Raw genomic sequence first — 24,282 nt, forward strand, 5'->3', positions numbered from 1 at the left:
CCGTCTAATCCATGCCGAACTATTAATCTGCCCAAACACGAGGAAATCTGATGCTGGAAATTCAAGCAACACACTTCGTTAGTCCTGACGAAAGGTCTCGGCCCGAACCGTCGACTGTGGCTTCTTCCTATAGATGCTGCCTGGCCTGCTACGTTCACCAGCATTTTGTGTATGTTGCTTTTTAATCTACCCAACCCATAACCACGTAAATAACCAAATTTCTCTTAAATGTTCAAATTGAACCCACATCCACCTACACCAGCCTCTGAATAAAGATGTTCTCCTTAAACATTTCAACTTTCACCCTTAACCCATGACCTCTAGTTCTAATCTCACCCAACCTCAGTGTAAGAAGCCTGTTTGCATTTACCCTATTTCTACCCCCGATAATTGTGAATACCTCTATCGAATTGCCCTTCATTCTCCTGCGCTCCAGGGAATAAACTCCTAACCTATTCAAACTTTCCCTAGAATTCATTTTTGTGCTCCTTTGCAGCTTTGTTTTAGAACCAGAATCAGGTTTATTATCGCTGACGTTATGTATGTCATGAAATCATTAACTTGCCTTCTCCCTGCATTATTTGACACCCTTACCAATCAAGAACCTATCAACTTCTGCTTTAAATATGCCCAATGACATGGCCTCCACAACTGTCTGTGACCGTGAATTTCACAGTATCACCATCCACTGGCTAAAGACGCATTTTCCTCATCTCTATTCTAAAGGGATATCCTATTCTAAGGCTGTGCCCTCTGGTCCTACACTTCCCGCTATTGAAAACACCCTCTCCATGTCCACTCTGTTTAGGCTTTTCAATGTTTGATAGGTTTCAATGAGATCCCTCCATATTTTTCTACCTAAACTCCGGGGAGTACAGGCCCAGAGCCATCAAACACTTCTCATACATTAACCTTTTCATTCCTGGGACAATTCTTGTGAACCTCCTCTGGACCCTCTCCAATGTTGACACTTCTTTCTTGAGTATGGGGTCAAAACTGTTCACGATACTCCATGTGGTCTGACCAATGCCTTATAAAGCCTTAGCATTAACTTGTTGCTTTTATGGTCTAGTCCTCTTGAAATGAATGCAAACATTGCATTTGCCTTCCTTACCACCAGCTCAACCTGCAAGTTAACCTTTAGGGAATCTTGCACAAGGACTCCTAACTCCCTTTGCACCTCTGATTTCTGAATTCACTCCTCTTTTAGAAAATTGTCCATACCTTTATTTCTTGCACCAAAGTGCATTTCAGCAGCTGTACTTCATTAGGAGTTTGAAGAGATCTGGCATGTCAACGAATACACTCAAAAACTTCTATAGATGTACTGTGGAGAGCATTCTGACGGGCTGCATCATAGTTAGTGTTGGTGTCAGAGTCCTATTGAACGTCAGAGTGAGAATATAAAAGGGGCTGCTTTGGGTAAATCCAGTCTTTTATTGGCAGCTTAGATATGGTAAGTGTTGCCATCTGAGGTGTAAACTCAATAGCAAATGAAAGGAATGTAAAGTCAAGTGGAGTGCCCATTGTTGGAGAGGCCATTGTCGGAGCGGCCAGTGTTGGAGTGTGCCAGTGTTGAAGTGGCCATTGTCGGAGCGGCCATTGTCGGAGTGGCCAGTGTTGGAGTGGCCAGTGTTGGAGTGGCCATTGTCGGAGTTGCCAGTGTTGGAGTTGCCAGTGTTGGAATGTGCCAGTGTTGGAGTGTGCCAGTGTTGGAGCATGCCAGTAAGTATAGGGAGTTAAAAAAGAGGCTGAAGAGAAGGACCTGCAAGGTAGTGATCACTCCCAGTGCCACAGGCTAATGCAGGTAGGACTGGGGTGATAGCACAGATGGATGAGTGGCTGAGGAGATGGTACAGGGAGCAGGGTTTCAAGTTCTTGGATCATTTGAACATTTTCTCGGGAAGGGTGACCTGTACAGGAAGGACGGGTTGCACCTGAACTAGAGGGGAACCAACATCCTGGCCAGGAGGTTTACTAATGCTACTTGGGAGGGCTTTGCAGGAGACTGGGAACCGAAGACCAGGTCAGGAAGTGAAGGATCAGGCAGGAATGTAGATGTCAGGGAAAATATTGAAGGCAAAATCAAAGTAACAGGTATTGCAGGTCGGATAGTTTGAACGGTGTATATTTTAATGCTGGGAGTATTATAGGTGAAGGTGATGAACTTGAGCATGGATCAGTACATGGAACTATGATGTTGTGGCCATTTTAGGGATTTGGTTGAGAGAGGAGCAGGAATGGGTAATTAATGTACCAGGTTATCAAAGTTTTAGAAAAGATAGAGAAGGAGGTAAATGGTGGTGGTGGGGGGGGGCGGGGTGGAAGAGTTGTACTGCTAATCAGGGACAATATCACAGCTGAACTCAGGAGAAACATAATGAAGGGTCCACGCAAACACGAGGAAATCTGCAGATGCTGGAATTTCAAGCAAGCAGGATCTCCCAGTGGTCACACATTTTAATTCCACGTCCCATTCCCATTCTGATATGTCTATCCACGGCCTCCTCTACTGTCAAGATGAAGCCACACTCAGGTTGGAGGAACAACACCTTATATTCCATCTGGGTAGCCTCCAACCTGATGGTATGAACATTGACTTCTCTAACTTCCGTTAATGCCCTACCTCCCCCTTGTACCCCATCCGTTATTTATTTTATATATATTCTTTTTCTCTCTCTCCTTTTTCTCCCTCTGTCCCTCTCACTATACTCCTTGCCCATCCTCTGGGCTTCCCCCCTCCCCCTTTCTTTCTCCCTAGGCCTCCTGTCCCACGGTCCTCTCATATCCCTTTTGCCAATCAACTGTCCAGCTCTTGGCTCCATCCCTCCCTCTCCTGTCTTCTCCTATCATTTCGGATCTCCCCCTCCCCCTCGCACTTTCAAATCTCTTACTATCTCTTCTTTCAGTTAGTCCTGATGAAGGGTCTTGGCCCAAAACGTCGACTGTACCTCTTCCTCGAGATGCTGCCTGGCCTGCTGCGTTCACCAGCAACTTTTATGAAGGGTAGAACTCAAGAATATTACAGACCCCCCCAAACAGCCATTCAGATATTGAGCAACAGAGATGTAAACAGATTAAGGAACTGTGTGAAAATAATAGGGTTTTGCCATGAGGGATTTCAACTTCCCTAAGATAAACTGGGACCTTCTTAGTACAAGGGGTTTGGATGGGGCAGAATTTGTTAACTGTACACAGGAGGGTTTCTTAAATCAATATTTGGATGCTCCAATGAGAGGAGAGGCTGTACTGGACCTGGTGATGGGTGATGAGCCTTTTCAGGTGACTTACCTTTCAGTGGGTGAGCAGTTAGTGAACAGTGACCACAACTTCTTAACTTTCAGGGTAGCTCTTGATAAGGATAGTTATGGTCTTTGCTGGAGAGCCTTAAATTAGAGTAGGGCAAATTAGGCAGCAACTGAGAAGAGTTCATTGTGAACACCTTTTCTCTGGCAAGTCCACATCAGACATGTGTTTAAAGATCAATTGCACAGAGTACAGGAAAGACAGGGCTAAAAGAAAAGATGGGATGGAAAGATAACAGAACCTTGGATATCCAGAGAGGTGATAAATTTAGTCAAGGAGAAGAAGGAAAAGTATGTAAAGCTTCGGAAGTTGGGATCAAATAGAGCACATGAGGAATATAAAGAAGCCAGAAACGAACTGAAGAATGGAATTAGGAAAACCTGAAGGGACCATGAAAAAGTCCTTGGCAAGTAGGAGTAAGGTGAATCCAAAGGCTTTCTATGCATACATCAAGAGCAAGATGATAACCAGGGAGATGGTGGGACCACTCAAGGATGAAGGATTTGCTTGGGTGCAGAGAACATGAGTGAGGTACTTAATGAATACTTTCATTCAGTATTTACCAAGGAAAAAAGTATGGAGGAGCAGGAGATCAATGCTGAATGTATAAATATGTTAGGGCATTTAGAAATCAGAGGAGGAAGTGTTGAATCTCTTAATAAGTATCAGGGTTGATAAGTCCCCAGGGCCTGCTGAGATTTACTCCCAGTTATTGAAGGAGACACAAGGCAAGATTGCTGGGGCCTTGACCTCTCTAGGCACAGGCAAGGTCCCTGAGTACTGTCGAGTGGCTAATGTTGTACCTCTATTTCAGAAGGGAACAAGGAAAAACCCTGGAAACTATAGACTGGTTTTTAAATTGCTGGAGAAGATATATAAGTATTTGTAAACCCATGGATTAGGAAGAGGCAGCATGGCAGAGGTTTTTGACAAGGTGATAAGAGAGATTGCTGAAGGTAGAGCAGTGGATGTTGTCTACATGGATTTTAGTAAAACATTTGACAGGTCCCTAATGGAAGGCTAATCAATAGGATTAGGATGCATCCAGTCCATGGCAACTTGGCTAGTTGGATTCAGAGCTGGCTTGCGCACAGAAGACAGAGGGTAGTGGTCAAAGGCAATCTTTCTTCGAAGGTGTGCACGCACACACATCTTTTGCTACTAGCGTGCACAGGAATTTAAACTGAGCACAAAAGATTGTCACCTTCTACCTCGATGGCATGTTAAGAATATTTCACGAGCGTGCACAAGCATATTTCCTTTTCTGGTTTCTGCTGCAGACAGTGTCGACAACTTGGAGTTTGTGATGGTTTGTTTGCAAATTTTAGAACTGGCTTATTTATACCCTTTTTATTGAAGAACTTATTCAGTACACACATGTTGTTGTCGCTAGGCAAAAAATCATATAGCACAAGATTTTTGCACACACTGGTCATTACAAATTAGAGGGAACATTGTTTGAAGGGACTTATTCGAGCTGGAAGTCTGTAACTAGAGGTCTTCCACAAGGATCTGTGCTGGGACCTCTGCCGTTTGTAAATGGGGGGGAGGGAACATCAACTCAGGCCATGAGAGACCTGCGTCGGGCATTTTCATGCCTTACAAGGCGCAGATTGGAAGCCTATGTGGGGCGCCACTCTTTGCACAGACTAGAGCAATGTGTAATTAAGTGCCTTGCTCAAGGACACAAACATGCTGCTGCAGCTGAGGCTCGAACTAGCGACCTTGAGATAACTAGATGAATGCCTTAACCACTTGGCCACGGGCCCAACACTAAATGACCAAGATGAAAATGTAGATGGGTTGGTTAGTAAGCTTACAAAGATTGGTGGAGTTGTGGATAGTGAAGAAGACGGACAGAATACAGCGTTATATAGATGAGTTGCAGTTATAGGCAGAGAAATGGCAGATGGAGTTTAACCCAGATAAATGTGATGTGTTGCACCTTGGTAGGGCAAATGCAAGGAGACAGTACAAGATCCTCAGTGTTGTTGAGCAGAGAGATCTTGGGGTCCATATTCATAGCTCCTTGAAAGTGGCTACACGGGTCGATAGGGTGGTTAAGAAGGGTTATGGTATTCTTGCTTTTATTAGTTGTGGCATTGAGTTCAAAAATCAAGAGAGTATATGTCACAACTTTATAGAACTCTGGTTAAGCCACCTCTGAGCATTGCATACAGTTCTGGTCACCCCGCTGTAGGAAAGATGTTGAGGTTTTGGAAAGCATACAGAAGCGGTTTACCAGGATGCTGCCTGGTTCCAAGGGTATGTGTTATCATAAGAGGTTGGACAAACTTGGGTTGCTTTCTCTGGAGCGGCAGAGGCTGAGGGGAGATCTGACAGAGGTTTATAAGATTATGAAAGGCATAAATAGAGTAGACAGGGAGTATCTGTTTCCCAGGGTAGAAACGTCTAATACCAGAGGGCGTGCATTGGAGGTGAGAGGGTGCAGGTTCAATTGGGATGTTTTTTTGCTAAGAGGTGGTTGCCTCGAATATGCTACGTGGTATGGCAGTAGAGGCAAACACATGAGAGGCTTTTAGATAGGCAGATGGAGGGATATGGACATTGTGTAGGTAGGAGGGATGGTTTATTTCTGGGGTATTTTTGATTTAGTTCTTCGCTGGTTCAGCACAACGTTGTGGGCCAAAGGGCCTATTTCCATTATACTGCTCTGTGTTCTGTTTGTGACGTTAATGATGGATGCTGCCTTCTTGAGGCATTGCCTTTGAAGATGTCCGTGATGATGGGAAGGGTTCTGCCTGTGATGGGGCCATCTGAGTCTACAACCCTCTACACTCTCTTGTGATCCTGGGCATTGGAGTCTCCTTACCAGACGGTGATAGGGCCGGCCAGAATGCTCTCCACGGAACATCTGGAGATATTTGCTAGAGCCTTTGGTGACATACCAAATCTCCTCAAACTAATCTCCATACTAATGAAGTATAGCCGCTGTTACGCCTTCTTCGTGATCGTTTCAATGTTTTGTCCCAGGTTAGGTCCTCTCAGATGTTGGTGGTGCATGGAAACGGTGAGCAAATAAAGCGGCAGAGGTCTCAAGTTCAAGTTCAATTTTATTGTCATCTGACAGTGTTGATATATAACCAAACACAACAATGTTCCTCTGGACTATGGTGCACCCAAAAAAACATATATCACACACAGCACATAAACCAAAATACTACCATAAATAAGTTAATAAAATATAATTCAGAAGCATGTCGTGTGTAGCACAGGCAAACAGGACACAGTAGGGTTGTTGAATCAGACAGCTCCATCTCATCTACACCCTTCCCCACCATCAAGGACATTTTTGAAAAGCAGTTCCTCAACAGGGCAGGATCCGTCAACACTCAGGACATATCCTCATTTCTACCATCAGGGAGGAGTTACAGGAGCCTGAAGGCCCACACTCAATGTCTTAGGAACAGCCTCTGCCATCGGATTTCTCAATGGTCCAGAAACTCATGAACGCTACTTTTTGCTATTTCTCTTTTGCATTATTTTTATAACTTACAGTAATTATGCCTTGCACTGTACTGCTGCCGCAAAACAACACATTTCACAACATACAGTGACAATAAATCTGATTCTGACGTAGGTGAGTTTCTGTGCTGCATCATGACTATATAATCATGGCCTAGAAGTGGACATGGAGAGGATGTTTACGTTTATAGGATTGTCCAAGATCCAAGGCATTGTTAAATTGGTTTATTATTGTCATGCATTCCAAGGTGCAGTGTAAAGCTAGTCTTGCATACCATCCATACAGATCAATTCACTACATTGTGCATCGGGGTAAAAGGAAGGGTACATCGCATCCAGAGTTTCCCCGGTTAGCAGACGATTTCCCTCCACGCCTCTCTGACGTAGTGGGGAGCTGCGTACGAGGCAAGTTGCAGCAGTGGTTTGCCATTGCCCTCTGAGTTTCCAAAGAGATCACCAGCTCGTAACCCAGCACGGATGGAAAGTGTGCAGGACTGGATTCGAACTCGCGACCTTTCATCCCAAAGTCTGGCACTGATGCCACTATGCCACCAGTCGGGTCATCAGGGTAGTACAAGGTAAAATAACAGAATGCAGAATAAAGTGTTACAGCTACACAGGAAGTGCAGTGCAGGCAGATGGTAAATTGAACTTTAAAGTAAAGTTCAAAGTAAAGTACAGTACTATATACTACATTGAGCTTCATTAAGGACACGACCCACCCAGCCAACACACTTTTTGTCCCTCTTCCCTCCGGGAGAAGGCTCAGGAGTTTGAAGACTCGTACGGCCAGATTTGGGAACAGCTTCTTTCCAACTGAGATAAGACTGCTGAACGGATCCTGACCCGGATCTGGGCCGTACCCTCCAAATATCCAGACCTGCCTCTCGGTTTTTTTGCACTACCTTACTTTCCCTTTTCTATTTTCTATTTTTGATTTATAATTTAAATTTTTACTATTTACTATCGATTTGTACTCCAGGGAGCACGAAGCATAGAAGAAAATATCGCTGTGATGATTGTATGCTCTAGTGTCAATTGTTTGGCGACAATAAAGTAAATTAATTTGCAGGTATTTACAGGAAAATGAAAAAATACAATAGAGTTTTTGAAGAAAACTAAAACTATAAAAAAGTTTGAAATAGTTTAAAAAGTTATTAAAAAAACTATGAATAAAATTTTTAAAAACCTGAACTATAAAAAACAAAGACCTACAAACATACAAGGTGTAAAAGAGGAAAAATCATCAACAATAATTTTTTTTTAAATTACACCAAGAACATGAGTTGTGCTGACATGGAAAGTGAGCCAATAGGTTGTAGAATCAGTTCAGTGCTGAGCTGGTTCAGGAGCCTGATCGTTGGGGTGTAATAACTGTTCTTCAGCATGTTGATGTGAGTCCTATGGAGAGAAGAGAGCATGGCTCGGATGGTGGGGTCCTTGGTGATGGATGCTGTTTTCTTGTGGCAGCATACCATGTCAACGTGCAAGATGGAAGGTTCACAACCAGGTAGACTGTGAGGTCGAGAGTCCCCCTATAGTACAAGAAATCTTATAGCAGTGGGGTGGAAGCTCTGCTTGAGCCTGATGATAAGTGGTTTCAGGCTTTTGTATCATCTACCTGATGGTAGTGGTGAAGAGAGAATGTCTGGGGTGGGAGGGGGCTTTGATTACACTGGCTGCTTTACCGAGGCAATGAGAAATATAGACAGGTTCCATGGAGGAGAGGCTGGTTTCATTGATGTGCTGAGCTGTATTCACAACTCTCTGCAGTTTCCTGCTGTCTCAGGCAGAGCAGTTTCTGCACCGGATGGGATTCTGTCTATGATAAAAGTTGGTGAGGGCAGGAAGGGACATCCCATATTTCAAAGATTCAAAGTGCATTTATTATCAAATATTGTATAAATAATACAACCTTGAGATTTGTCTACTTACGGGCAGCCGCAAAGCTAGGAACCTGAAAGAACCCAATTTAAAAAAATAAGACCAACCCCCTCCCCCAATTCCGTGCCCACAGAGAAAGAAAAAAAAACACAAAATAGATCATGCAAACAATAGAAACAAGCAACAACAACAGCATTCCGACCCAAAGTGAGTCCTTGGAACCAAATCCCTGGAGCAGCCTGGAGTAGGCCCAGTTGGTATTCATATTGGTGGGGCAAATTGTGCCAAAGTTCGCGGTCATGAAGCACAGCAGCCGGGGGCAGTCTCACAGTCTTAGCGTCGCGGAGAGAGGAGGTCCTGTACCATCTGGGCCGGTGCTTAGATTGTCTGAATCTTGCGCTAGGACCCGGCCCCGCCGCGGTGAACCGCTCCAGGCCAGGATTTCACTGCCAGAGAAGCCACTCTCGACCTCTCCAGACTGGCTCAGTGCCCAGAGTGATCCAACCTCACCCAACACCCTGCCTTCTCATCTCTCTGGGTTGGCATTTAGATTGTCCAAACAGCGGATTGTACCTCGCATCAGGACCCGGACCTCGCTGTGGTGAATCACACCTGGCCGAGGGCACACTGCCCAGCAATTTGCTTCGGACCTCAATTTCGCTGCCAAAGAAGCCTTTGTCAACCTCTCTCAATTCGTTCGGTGCATGGAACGATCCTCCCTCGCACCTGGGCCAACGGGACAGTCTTTGGAATTCCTCTGTCTTCTCCCCTCCAAATCGTACACTCCAATCAGCACGGCTTCAGCTGCAAGTGCGTCCATTTTGCAGCGCACCAGCAGGGCACATCTCGCGAATTCGCTTTGCCTTCGCTCTTCAATGTTTGCAGTGGTAGTTTACTACAATTTACTTCCAAAAAAAAGTGTTATTAATAATGTCTTTAATCAAATTACTTTGCTTTTGAACCACGAGTAAGTGGCTGCACAGCTTCACAGATGCCACCTTAAAGCAGAAGTTAATCACCTGAGGAAGCAGAGGCACTGGGGAGCTTTCTCAGTCATGGCGTCAATGTGGTTGGGCCAGGACGGGCTATTGTTAACCGTCACTCCTAGCAACTTCGAGCTGTCAACCCTCTCGACCTCAGCACCTTTGATGTAGACGAGAGCATATGCAACTCCCCGCAGCCCCCCCCCACCTTCCTGAAGTCAAAGCTCATTTGTTTTGCTGAGATTGTCATGATATCATGTCACGGAGCTCCGTATCTTCTTCCTGGGCTCTGACATCATTATTTGAGATACAGACCACTATGGTGGTGTCATCTGCAAACTTGTAGATAGAGTTAGTGAGGAATCTGGCCATGCAGTCATGAGTGTACAGGAAGCAGAGTAGGGGCCGAGGGTACCATAGGACCATAAGAGACAGAAGTAGACTGAGGCCATTTGGCCCATCGAGTCTGCTCCACCATTCAATCATGGCTGATCCTCTTTTCCCCTCCTCTGCCTCAACTCCCCAGCCTTCTCCCCATAATCTTTGATGCCGTAGCCAATCGAGAACCTATCAATCTCTGCCTTAAATATACCCAATGATTTGACCTCCACAGCTACCTGTGGTAACAAATTCCACAAATTCACTACCCTCTGGCTAAAATTCACGTCCCTCTATCCTGAGGCTGTGCCTTCTTGTCCTAGACTTCTCCACCATGGGAAACATCTTTTCCACATCTACTCTGTTTAGGCCTTTCAACATTCGAAAGGTTTCAATGAGATTCCCCCCCCCCGCCCCCATCCTTCTGAAATCCAGCGAGTACAGACCCAGAGCCCCCAAACGTTCCTCATAAGATAACCCTTTCATTCCTGGAATCATTCTTATGAACCTCCTCTGAACCTTCTCCAATGTCAGCCAATCTTTTCTTAGATGAGGAGCCCAAAATTGTTCACAATACTCAAGGTGCGGCTTCATCAGTACCTGATAAAGTCTCAGCATCCCATCCCTGCTCTTGTCTAGACCTCTTGAAATTAATGCTAACATTGCATTTGCCTTTATCACCATTGACTCTGCCTGCAAACTAACCTTTAGGCTGTTCTGACCAAGGACTCTCAAGTCCCTTTGCATCTCAGATTTTTGGATTTTCTCCCCATTTAGAAAATAGTCTGCACATTTATTTTTACTACCAAAGTGCATGACCATGCATTTTTCAACACTGTATTTCATTTGCCACTTTCTTGCCTATCCTCCAAATCTGTCTAAGTCCTTCTGCAGCCTACCTGTTTCCTCAACACTACCTACCCTTCCACCAGTCTTCATAATATCTGCAAACTTGGCAACAAAGCCATCTATTCCATCATCTTATTCATTGATATACAGCATATCTATCCTACATGTAATTTCCTCAAAGAATTCCAACAGGTTCTTCACACAAGATTTTCCCTGAAGGAAACCATGCTGACTTTGTCCTATCTTGTCCTGTGTCACCAAGTACTCCATTACCTCAGACTTAACAATTGACTCCAACATCTTCCCAACCACTGAGGTCAGGCTAACCAGTCTATAATTTCCTTTCCGTCGCCTCTCTCCTTTCTTAAAGGGTGGAGTGCCATTTGCAATTTTCCAGTCCTCTGGCACCATGCCAGAGTCCAACAATTTTTGAAAGATCATTACTAATGCTTCCATAATCTCTTCCACTACCTCTTTCAGAATCCTGGGGTGCAGTTCATCTGGTCCGGGTGATTATATGTACCCTTAGGTCTTTCAGCTTTTTGAGCACCTTGTCCCTTGTAATAGTAACTGCACTCACTTCCGTTCCCTCGCACCCTGCAACATCTGACACACTGCTAGTGTCTTCCATAGTGAAGATTGGTGAAAAATACTCATTTAGCTCATCTGCCATCACTTTGGCCCCCATTATTATTTCTTTGGCCTCGTTTTCTAGCGGTCCTATATCCAATCTCATCTCTCTTTTATTTTTACATACTTGAAAAAGCTTTTACTATCCATTTCGATATTTTTTGCTAATTTGCTTTAATATTTCATCTTTTCCATCCTGATGACTCCTTTAAGTTGCTCTCTGTAGGTTTTTAAAGCTTCCCAATCCTTTATCTTCCCACTAATTTTTGCTTTGTGTATGCCCTCTCTTTTGCTTTTACATTGCCATTGACTTCCCTTGTCAGCTACGATTGTACTATTTTGTCATTTGAGTATTTCTTCATTTTTGGAATACATCTATCCTGCACCTTCCTCATTTTTTCCTGAAACTCACACCATTTACGCTCTGCTGTCATTCCTGTCGGCATCTCCTTCCAATTTACTTTGGCTATCTCCTTTCTCATACCACTGTGGTGACCCACTTTCTGGCACCCACGAACCGGCTCACAACAGCGCGCGCAGGCAGAGGTCCGGCCCCAAAAAGGGCACCAGGCCATCTTCACCAGCTACATTTGGTGACCCCGACGGCCCAAACGATATTTGGGCCAGAGATGACCGACGAAGCATCTGTTCACGCAGTTTCATTACAACTGCCAGGATTTTGGCTGCTGAGACCCCGTCCGTGGTTGGAAAAGGCAGAAGCACAATTCCACATTCGGTAGATAACCTCAGAGTCCACTCGTTACTACTACATGCTGAGCTCTCTCGACCAAGAGACTGCTGCACAAGTTGAGGAGCTTATACAGTCACCCCCGGAGAACAGCAAATACGCAGCATTCAAAGCCCTGCTCATAAGGACTTTTGGACTCTCACGGCGTGAACGAGCACGCCGCTTAATGCACCTGGATGGTTTGGAAGACAGGCCGCCATCAGCATTAATGAACGAAATGCTGGCCCTGGCTGATGGACACAAACCCAGCCTCATGTTCGAGCAGGCGTTCCTAGAGCAACTGCCCGAGGACATATGCCTGCTGCTGTCCGACACAGATTTCAGCGACCCCCGGGAGGTGGTGGCCCGAGCAGGATGTGTTGTGGAATGCCAAGAAGGAGAGAGGGGCGCCCGTCGCACAGATCACCAAGCTGCGTACCCAACGACAGACCAGACCAGGCCCGGCAGCAGAGCCCAACAAACAATGGTGCTTCTACCACCAGCGGTGGGGCACAGAGGCCCGCTGCTGTAGACCACCCTGCAAATTCCTGGGAAACGCCAAGGCCCAGCTGCCGCTGATGGCTACGGCGGCTGGCCATCAGGACAGCCTCCTGTATGTCTGGGACAAGCAGTCGGGACGCCGATTTTTGGTCGACACCAGAGCGGAGACCAGCGTTTTACCTCCAATGAGCTACAACACCACACAACTGCCTAACACCCACAGTCAAATGGACTAGTGGAGCGTTTTCACCGTCACCTGAAGTCGGCTCTCATGGCCCGCCTGGAGGGTCCTAACTGGGTGGACAAACTTCCCTGGGCCCTGCTCGGAATCCGCACGGCGCCCAAAGAGGATCTGCACACCTCGTCGGCCGAGTTGGTGTACGGCGCACCCCTGGTCGTCCCAGGAGAGTTCATATCAGCCCCAAGGGGGCAAGAGGAAGAACCCACAGCAGTCCTGGACAGACTACGGGAGAGGCTCGGTAACCTGGCCCCCATCCCCACTTCACAGCACGGACAGAGCCTGACCTGCGTACCCAAAGACCTGCAGAACTGTAAGTTTCTTTTTGTACGACGGGGCGGACACCGGGCACCGCTACAGCGGCCCTACGAGGGACCGTTTAAGGTGATCAGGAACAACGGGTCCACGTTCGTGCTGGACATTGCGGGGAGAGAGGAGGTTTTCACGGTGGACCGACTCTTTCTTTCTTTTTAAATCATTTTATTAAATAAGCACACAGAAGGTAAGCCATATAGGCACTAATACACTGTTAGAATATAATATATTACAGGAAATATTAATACAGAAAAAAATAATACAAGCAGCGCAATTTAAACATAAAATAACAAGGTAATATAATAGTATTCTAATTTTTATATATATCAATAGAAAAAGAAAAAAAAAACCAAAAAAAAACCCACCATGCAACTAAACTAAAAGCAAAGCAAAGCAATGGGCTAACTAGGAAACAAGTAGAGTTAAAGTGCTTAAAATCACGTCCTCAAACCCGACCTCCATTAAAAACAGTTAAAAAAAACAAGAAGGGAATATAAATATGGACCGAGAGAAAAAAAAATTACATTAAATGAAAATGTTGAATAAAAGATCTCCAGGTCTGATCGAACTTAACTGAAGAATCATAAAGATTACTTCTAACTTTCTCCAAATTTAAACATAATATCGTCTGGGAAAACCAAAAAAACGTAGTTGGACCATTAGTCTCTTTCCAATGTTGTAAAATACATCTTTTCGCCATTAAAGTAAGAAATGCAATCATTCTACGGGCTGAAGGGGAAAGATTACTGGAACTTTTAGGTAATCCAAAGATAGCAGTAATAGGATGAGGAGAGATATCTATATTCAATACCTTTGAGATAATATTAAAAATGTCTCTCCAAAAAGTTTCCAGAGTAGGACAGGACCAAAACATATGAGTTAAAGAGGCTATCTGCCCCTGACATCTATCACAAAAAGGATTAATATGAGAATAGAAATGAGCTAATTTATCTTTGGACATATGTGCTCTATGGACAACTTTAAATTGAATTAGGGAATGTTTAGCACAGATAGAGGAAGTATTGACTAGTTGTAAAATCTGCACCCAGTCATCCGCCGAAATAATAAAACCCAATTCTTGTTCCCAATCTGACCTAATTTTGTCAAATGGAGCTTTCCTAAGTTTCATAATAATATTATAAATAATAGCCATTGCACCTTTCTGACATGGATTAAGATTAATTATAGTATCTAGAATATATGTAGGAGGGAGCATTGGAAAGGAAGAAAGTATAGTACTTAGGAAATTTCTAACTTGGAGATATCTAAAAAAAATGTATTCTTGGTAAACTATATTTATTAGATAATTGTTCAAAAGACATAAGGGAACCATCTAAAAATAAATCCAAAAAACTGTGAAATACCCTTAGTCTTCCAAATTTGAAAAGCACGATCCGTGGAGGGAGGAAAAAATGTTACCTAAAATGGGGATGGCTAGCCCAAATTGGTTAAGGTCAAAAAATTTTTTGAATTGAAACCAAATATGTAAGGTATATTTAACTATTGGGTTACAGACCTGTTTATAGCGTTTCAAATCAAAAGGAAGAGAAGAACCTAAAGTAGAGCCAAGTGCATAACCTTGAGCAGATTGTAATTCCAATGCTACCCATTTAGGAATGGATAGTGTATCCTGGTCAAGTAACTAAAATTTCATATGTCGAATATTAATTGCCCACGGTGGACTGACTCAAACCGGCCCATGTGGACTTGGCGCAGCCGGTCCAGGCTCAGGCACCGTGGCGCAGGGGCAGACCTCCTAAACAGAGGCCGATCCAGACTGTGGACATTAGGGTAGGTATCGCCGGTTCTGGGGGGGGGGGGTTATGTGGCGACCCACTTTCTGGCACCCACGAACCAGCTCACAACAGCGCGCGCAGGCAGAGGGCCGGCCCCAAAAAGGGCGCCAGGCCATCTTCACCAGCTACACCACTGTAATTTCCTTTACTCCACTGAAATACTGCTACATCAGGCTTTACTTTCTCCCTATCAGATTTCAATTTGAACTCATTCATATTGAGATTACTGCCTCTTAAGGGTTCTTTTACTTTAAGCTCCCTAATCATCTCTGGTTCATTACATAGCACTCAATCCAGTATAGCTGTCCCCAAGTAGGCTCAATGGCAAACTGCTCTCATAGGCATTCAACAAAGTCACTCCACTGAGATCCATTTCCAACCTGATTTTCCCAATTGAACTGCATGTTGAAATCTTCCATAACTATCATAACATTGTCCTTTTGACACACCTTTTCTATTCATGTTATAATCTGTGGTCCACATCCCAGCTACTGCTGGGAGGCCTGCATATAACTGCCATCTGGGTCCCTTTACCCTTGCAGTTTCTTAACTCAACCCGCGAGGATTCAACATCTTCCAATCCCATGTCACATTTTTCTACTGATTTGATGCCATTCTTTACCAGCAGAGCCATGCCACCCCCTCTGCCTACCTTCCTATCCCTTTGAACGTGTAACCTTGGACATTCAGCTCCCAACTACAACCATCCTTCAGTCATGATTCAGTGATTGCCACATCATACCCAATGATCTGTCAAAGTGGAACAAGATCATTCACCTTATTCCTTATACTCTGTGCATTGAGATACAACACTTTGAGTACTGTATTTGCTCAGCTGTTTCGATTCTGCATCCTTAATGCACTGATACTCACCCTGCTAGCTGCAATTATGTCCTATCATCTGCCTGCCCTTCCTGACAGTCGGAATGCACACATCAAAGTTGCTGGTGAACGCAGCAGGCCAGGCAGCATTTCTAAGAAGAGGTGCAGTCGACGTTTCAGGCCGAGACCCTTCGTCAGGACTAACTGAAGGAAGAGTGAGTAAGGGATTTGAAAGTTGGAGGGGGAGGGGGAGATCCAAAATGATAGGAGAAGACAGGAGGGGGAGGGATGGAGCCAAGAGCTGGACAGGTGATAGGCAAAAGGGGATACGAGAGGATCATGGGGCAGGAGGTCCGAGAAGAAAGACAGGGGGGGGGGGGTCCCAGAGGATGGGCAAGAGTTATATTCTGAGGGACAGAGGGAGAAAAAGGAGAGTGAGAGAAAGAATGTGTGCATAAAAATAAGTAACAGATGGGGTACGAGGGGGAGGTGGGGCCTAGCGGAAGTTAGAGAAGTCGATGTTCATGCCATCAGGTTGGAGGCTACCCAGACGGAATATAAGGTGTTGTTCCTCCAACCTGAGTGTGGCTTCATCTTTACAGTAGAGGAGGCCGTGGATAGACATGTCAGAATGGGAATGGGATGTGGAATTAAAATGTGTGGCCACTGGGAGATCCTGCTTTCTCTGGTGGACAGAGCGCAGGTGTTCAGCAAAGCGGTCTCCCAGTCTGCGTCGGGTCTCGCCAATATATAAAAGGCCACATCGGGAGCACCGGACGCAGTATATCACCCCAGTGGACTCACAGGTGAAGTGTTGCCTCACCTGAAAGGACTGTTTGGGGCCCTGAATGGTGGTAAGGGAGGAAGTGTAAGGGCATGTGTAGCACTTGTTCCGCTTACACGGATAAGTGCCAGGAGGAAGATCAGTGGGGAGGGATGGGGGGGACGAATGGACAAGGGAGTTGTGTAGGGAGTGATCCCTGCGGAATGCAGACCGAGGTGGGGAGGGGAAGATGTGCTTAGTGGTGGGATCCCGTTGGAGGTGGCGGAAGTTACGGAGAATAATATGTTGGACCCGGAGGCTGGTGGGGTGGTAGATGAGGACCAGGGGAACCCTATTCCTAGTGGGGTGGCGGGAGGATGGAGTGAGAGCAGATGTACGTGAAATGGGGGAGATGCATTTAAGAGCAGAGTTGATAGTGGAGGAAGGGAAGCCCCTTTCTTTAAAAAAGGAAGACATCTCCCTTGTCCTAGAATGAAAAGTCTCATCCTGAGAGCAGATGCGGCGGAGACGGAGGAATTGCGAGAAGGGGATGGTGTTTTTGCAAGAGACAGGGTGAGAAGAGGAATAGTCCAGATAGCTGTGAGAGTCAGTAGGCTTATAGTAGACATCAGTGGATAAGCTGTCTCCAGAGACAGAGACAGAAAGATCTAGAAAGGGGAGGGAGGTGTCAGAAATGGACCAGGTAAACTTGAGGGCAGGGTGAAAGTTGGAGGCAAAGTTAATAAAGTCAACGAGTTCTGCATGCGTGCAGGAAGCAGCACCAATGCAGTCGTCGATGTAGCGAAGGAAAAGTGGGGGAGAGATACCAGGATAGGCAAGGAACATAGATTGTTCCACAAACCCAACAAAAAGGCAGGCATAGCTAGGACCCATACGGGTGCCCATAGCTACACCTTTAGTTTGGAGGAAGTGGGAGGAGCCAAAGGAGAAATTATTAAGAGTAAGGACTAATTCCGCTAGACGGAGCAGAGTGGTGGTAGAGGGGAACTGATTAGGTCTGGAATCCAAAAAGAAGCGTAGAGCTTTGAGACCTTCCTGATGGGGGATGGAAGTATATAAGGACTGGACATCCATGGTGAAAATAAAGCAGTGAGGGCCAGGGAACTTAAAATCATCGAAAAGTTTAAGAGCGTGAGAAGTGTCACGTAACGTTTCAGGCCGAGACCCTTCGTCAGGACTAACTGAAGGAAAAGTGAGTAAGGGATTTGAAAGTTGGAGGGGGAGGGGGAGATCCAAAATGATAGGAGAAGACAGGAGGGGGAGGGATGGAGCCAAGAGCTGGACAGGTGATTGGCAAAAGGGGATACGAGAGGATCATGGGACAGGAGGTCCGGGAAGAAAGACAAGGGGGGGGGGGAACCCAGAGGATGGGCAAGGGGTATATTCAGAGGGACGGAGGGAGTAAAAGGAGAGTGAGAGAAAGAATGTGTGCATAAAAATAAGTAACAGATGGGGTACGAGGGGGAGGAAACGTTTCAGGCCGAGACCCTTCGTCAGGACTAACTGACTGCACCTCTTTCTGGAGATGCTGCCTGGCCTGTTGCGTTCACCAGCAACTTTGATGTGTGTTGCTTGAATTTCCAGCATCTGCAGAATTCCTGTTGTTTGCGTTTAAATTCACTACTGCGAAGCCTCTTCCGGTGATGCCTACACCGAAGAAGTTTAGATCCTCTCTTCGACGGGAGTTCAGTGAAACCATCTCTCACTGCTCCCCATCTGTAATTTCTTCGACTCTTCAACTTTTTGACCACACTTTGACTCAGACTCGCTATCACAGCCATATATCCTTTCTTGGAACGTGCCTCCATCGCCAACTTACTCCAGTTGGCTTTAGGATTCGTTTCCAAGCCTCTCAATTTGGACCTTCTGAGGATCCCAGGTACTCACATTTTATTGACTCTGCCTCTCGCCGCTTCTCCCGTCAAGCTCTGAAGGCGAGTCTCTCCGCCATGAGGAGGTACTTGTGTCCCTATCCCAGACCCTTCCACACCTTCGGGACACTTTCTTCGCCGTCTGTAATGGTCCTACCCGTTATTTCATCCTCCGTCGGATTCACGCCTGCAATCGCCGTTTTTTTGACTTTGTCATGTTAGGCAAAGATCGCAAGATCCTACATCTACGGACTCCAGAGCCTGCCGGCCCCGACGCTAGCAGGCATGAACTTCAGATTGCCTCTGCCATTGATCTCGCCGGCTCCAACACCTCAGGGCATATTCAAAACCCGGACTCCAGCAACGACCATGGACACATTCAAAATGATTGCGCAACCACCAACTGCGACTCCAGCCTTGAACTCCAGGCCGGGTCTTTATGTGCTGCTGTTGTGACTCCCGTCTCCCCTTCCCCCACCAATACTCTGCAACCCCGTCTCCTTCAGATCCCACCATCAGCTCCTGGGTCCTCAGAGGCTCCATCTTCCTCTCACCCCAACCCTCCCCTCTCCATTGACACCCCCAGCCTCCCCCCTCCCCTCTCTGATCCCAGCTCTCATCCGTGCCGGGTCTTTACCATCCCCTCCGACCTTCAACTGTCGGAGGCAGAGCGCTCTGTCCTCAGTAAGGGCCTCACCTTTGTCCCCCATCGCCCACACCTCAGCGAGTTCCGCGTTCACCATGATGCGGAACTCTTCTTCCGCCGTCTCCGTCTCCGAGCCTACTTCTTCGGCAAGGACTCTTCCACCCCCACCGATGACCCCTTCTCCCGTCTTCAACCCTCCTCTTCTTCATGGACACCCCGCTCTGGTCTTCTGCCTGCTCTGGATCTCTTTATTGCTAGCTGCCGACGGGCATCAACCGTCTCGACTTCACCGCACCTTGTCCCCATTCCAACCTCACTCCTTCCGAACGCTCTGCTCTCCACTCCCTCCGCACTAATCCTAACCTTATTATTAAACCCGCCGATAAGGAGGGTGCTGTTGTAGTCAGGCGTACTGACCTCTACCTTGCCGAGGCACAGCGACAACTCGCGGATACCTCCTCTTATTTACCCCTCGATCGTGACCCCACTAAGGAGCACCAGGCCATTGTCTCCCACACCATCACCGACTTTATCCGTTCAGGGGATCTCCCATCCACTGCTACCAACCTTATAGTTCCCACACCCCGCACTTCCCGTTTCTACCTCCTACCCAAGATCCACAAACCTGCCTGTCCTGGCCGACCTATTGTCTCAGCTTGCTCCTGCCCCACCGAACTCATTTCTGCATACCTCGACACTGTTTTATCACCCCTTGTTCAATCCCTTCCAACCTATGTTCGTGACACTTCTCACGCTCTTAAACTTTTCGATGATTTTAAGTTCCCTGGCCCTCACCGCTTTATTTTCACCATGGATGTCCAGTCCTTATATACTTCCATTCCCCATCAGGAAGGTCTCAAAGCTTCTTTTTGGATTCCAGACCTAATCAGTTCCCCTCTACCACCACTCTGCTCCGTCTAGCGGAATTAGTCCTTACTCTTAATAATTTCTCCTTTGGCTCCTCCCACTTCCTCCAAACTAAAGGTGTAGCTATGGGCACCCGTGTGGGTCCTAGCTATGCCTGCCTTTTTGTTGGGTTTGTGGAACAATCTATGTTCCGTGCCTATTCTGGTATCTGTCCCCCACTTTTCCTTCGCTACATCGACGACTGCATTGGCGCTGCTTCCTGCACGCATGCAGAACTCGTTGACTTTATTAACTCTGCCTCCAACTTTCACCCTGCCCTCAAGTTTACCTGGTCCATTTCCGACACCTCCCTCCCCTTTCTAGATCTTTCTGTCTCTGTCTCTGGAGACAGCTTATCCACTGATGTCTACTATAAGCCTACTGACTCTCACAGCTATCTGGACTATTCCTCTTCTCACCCTGTCTCTTGCAAAAACGCCATCCCCTTCTCGCAATTCCTCCGTCTCCACCGCATCTGCTCTCAGGATGAGGCTTTTCATTCTAGGACGAGGGAGATGTCTTCCTTTTTTAAAGAAAGGGGCTTCCCTTCCTCCACTATCAACTCCGCTCTTAAATGCATCTCCCCCATTTCACGTACATCTGCTCCCACTCCATCCTCCCGCCACCCCACTAGGAATAGGGTTCCCCTGGTCCTCACCTACCACCCCACCAGCCTCCGGGTCCAACATATTATTCTCCGTAACTTCCGCCACCTCCAATGGGATCCCACCACTAAACACATCTTCCCCTCCCCCCCTCTCTCTGCATTCCGCAGGGATCGCTCCCTACACAACTCCCTTGTCCATTCGTCCCCCCCCATCCCTCCCCACTGATCTCCCTCCTGGCACTTATCCGTGTAAGCGGAACAAGTGCTACACATGCCCTTACACTTCCTCCCTTACCACCATTCAGGGCCCCAAACAGTCCTTTCAGGTGAGGCAACACTTCACCTGTGAGTCGACTGGGGTGATATACTGCGTCCGGTGCTCCCGATGTGGCCTTTTATATATTGGCGAGACCCGATGCAGACTGGGAGACCGCTTTGCTGAACATCTACGCTCTGTCTGCCGGAGAAAGCAGGATCTCCCAGTGGCCACACATTTTAATTCCACATCCCATTCTCATTCTGACATGTCTATCCACGACCTCCTCTACTGTAAAGATGAAGCCACACTCAGGTTGGAGGAACAACACCTTATATTCCGTCTGGGTAGCCTCCAACCTGATGGCATGAACATCGACTTCTCTAATTTCCGCTAGGCCCCACCTCCCCCTCGTACCCCATCTGTTACTTATTTTTATGCACACATTCTTTCTCTCACTCTCCTTTTTCTCCCTCTGTCCCTCTGAATATGCCTCTTGCCCATCCTCTGGGTCCCCCCCCCTTGTCTTTCTTCTCGGACCTCCTGTCCCATGATCCTCTCGTATCCCTTTTGCCAATCACCCCTCCAGCTCTTGGCTCCATCCCTCCCCCTCCTGTCTTCTCCTATCATTTTGGATCTCCCCCTCCCCCTCCAACTTTCAAATCCCTTACTCACTCTTCCTTCAGTTAGTCCTGACGAAGGGTCTCGGCCTGAAACGTCGACTGCACCTCTTCCTAGAGATGCTGCCTGGCCTGCTGCGTTCACCAGCAACTTTGATGTGTGTTGCTTGAATTTCCAGCATCTGCAGAATTCCTGTTGTTTGAGTCGGAATGCACGCTGCTTTTGCTTTTTTACCATCCGTCCTATCCTGAGTCCCTTCACTCCAGTTCCCACGCCCCTGCAAAATTAGCTTAAACCCTCCCAACAGCTCTAATGAACCTACCCACGAGAATATTGGCTACCCTCGGGTTTAGGTGCAACCCGTCACTTTTGAACAACCCATGGAGTACCAGTGTTTAGAGTCGTCCTGGTGGGGGTGTTGTCTGTCCTTCCTAACTACTGTCTGTTGGTCAGGAAGTCAAGGAACCAGTTGAAAACACAAACTCGAGAAAATCTGCAGATGCTGGAAATTCAAGCAACACACACACAAATACTGGTGAATGCAGCAGGCCAGGCAGCATCTCTAGGAAAAAGTACAGTCGACCTTTCGGGCCGAGACCCTTCGTCAGGACTAACTGAAGGAAGAGCTAGTAAGAGATCCACTTTCAAATCTCTTACTAGCTCTTCCTTCAGTTAGTCCTGACGAAGGGTCTCGGCCCAAAATGTCGACTGTACCTCTTCCTAGAGATGCTGCCTGGCCTGCTGCGTTCACCAGCAACTCTGATGTGTGTAGCTTGAACCAGTTGAAAAGGAAGGTTTTGAGTCACAGATCTAGGAGCTCGGAGATGAGCCTGCTTGGAACTATGGTAATGAAGGTGAACTGTAGTCAATAAACAATTGTCTAACATAGATTCCTTTACTGACCAGATGCTCTGGAGTTGAGTGTACAGCCAGGGAGTTGATGTCTACCGGCGACCCATTTCTACAGTGGGAGTGACAGAGTTTCAGAATACAGAAATGTTCTTTTAAAACTGAGATGAGGAGGAATTTCTTCAGCTGAAGGGTGTTGGATCTGTGGAATCCTTTACCACAGAGGGTGGTGGAGGCCATTATTGGGTACATTGAAGGCAGCGATTGATAGGTTCTTTATTGGTAAGGGAGTTAAGAGTTATGGGGAGAAGGTGGGAGAATGAGGATGTGGAGACATGGGGAGACATCAGGGCAGCGATAAACATAGACAGGTTCCATGGAGGGGTCACTGGTTTCACATGCATCAGACATGTGGAGGGTGTTTAAAGATCAGTTGTACAGAGTACAGGAAAGGCGTGTCCCTGTTTGAAGGAAGGGTGGGAATGGAAATGTGAGAGAATTTTGGATGTCCAGAGAGTTGATGAATTTAGTCAAGAAGACAAAGGTAAAGTATGTAAAGCTTCAGAAGTTGGGATCAAACAAAGCACATGAGGAGTATAAAGAAGCCAGAAAAGAACTAAGGAAAGGAATTAGGAATTAACGGATCCTGATCTGGATCTAGGCCGTACCCTCCAAATATTCAGACCTGCCTCTCGGTTTTTTTTTTTGCACTATCTTACTTTCCATTTTCTATTTATGATTTATAATTTAAATTTTTAATATTTACTAATTTTTACTATTTTTAATATTTAATATTTGTAATCCAGGGAGCGGAAAGCACAGAATCAAATATCGCTGTGATGATTGTACATTCTAGTATCAATTGTTTGGCGGCAATAAAGTATAAGGTATGAAAAGTCCTTGGCAAGTAGGATTAAGGTGAATCCCAGCACTCTATACATACATCAAGAGCAAGAGGATAACTAGGGAGAGGATGGGACCACTCAAGGATAAAGTGGGGAACATTTTCTTGGATGCAGAGAATGTGAGTGAGGTACTTAATGAGAACTTTGCTTCAGTATTTGACCAAGGAAAAGCATATGGAGGACCAGGAGATCAGTGCTGAGTATATCAATGTATTAGGGTATTTCGAGTAAGTGTTAGGCCTCCTAGTGAGTATTAAGGTGGATAAGTCCCCGGGGCCTGATAGGATTTAAGCCTGGTTATTTAAAGAGGTCAGGGACATGATTGCTGGATCCTTGACCAGTATCTTCATGTCCTCTCTAGCCACAGGTGAGGTCCCAGAGGATTGGTGAGTGGCTAATGTTGTACCTCTGTTTAGATTATGAAGACACGTAGTCCTCTTTTATTGTCATTTAGTAATGCATGCATTAAGAACTGATACAATATTTCCTGCGGTGTGATATCACAGGACAGACCATGACTGAAAAAACTGACAAAACCATGTAATTATAACATATAGTTACAACAGTGCAACAATACTATAACTTGATGAAGAAGTTCATGAGCACAGTAAAGTTCAAAGTCTCTCAAATGTCCACATCTCATGCAGACGGGAGAAGGAAGAAAAACTCTCCCTGCCATGCCCGACCACAGTCCGACTCTGAGTCATCCGAAAGCTTCGAGCTCTGATCAGCTCTCCGACACCGAGTACCGAGCGCCATCTCTGTCCGAACCATTCAACCTCCTTCTCGGTTGCCAAAAGCAGGGACAGCTGGGGATTTTGAGGCCTACCCTCCGAAAGATTCCCGACTACGCAGTAACGACAACAGCGGATGAGCATTTCAGACATTTCTCCAGATGTTCCTCTGTGCTTTCATGTCCATT

This window comes from Mobula birostris, chromosome 8 (assembly GCF_030028105.1).
Source record: "Mobula birostris isolate sMobBir1 chromosome 8, sMobBir1.hap1, whole genome shotgun sequence".
NCBI lineage: Eukaryota > Metazoa > Chordata > Chondrichthyes > Myliobatiformes > Myliobatidae > Mobula > Mobula birostris.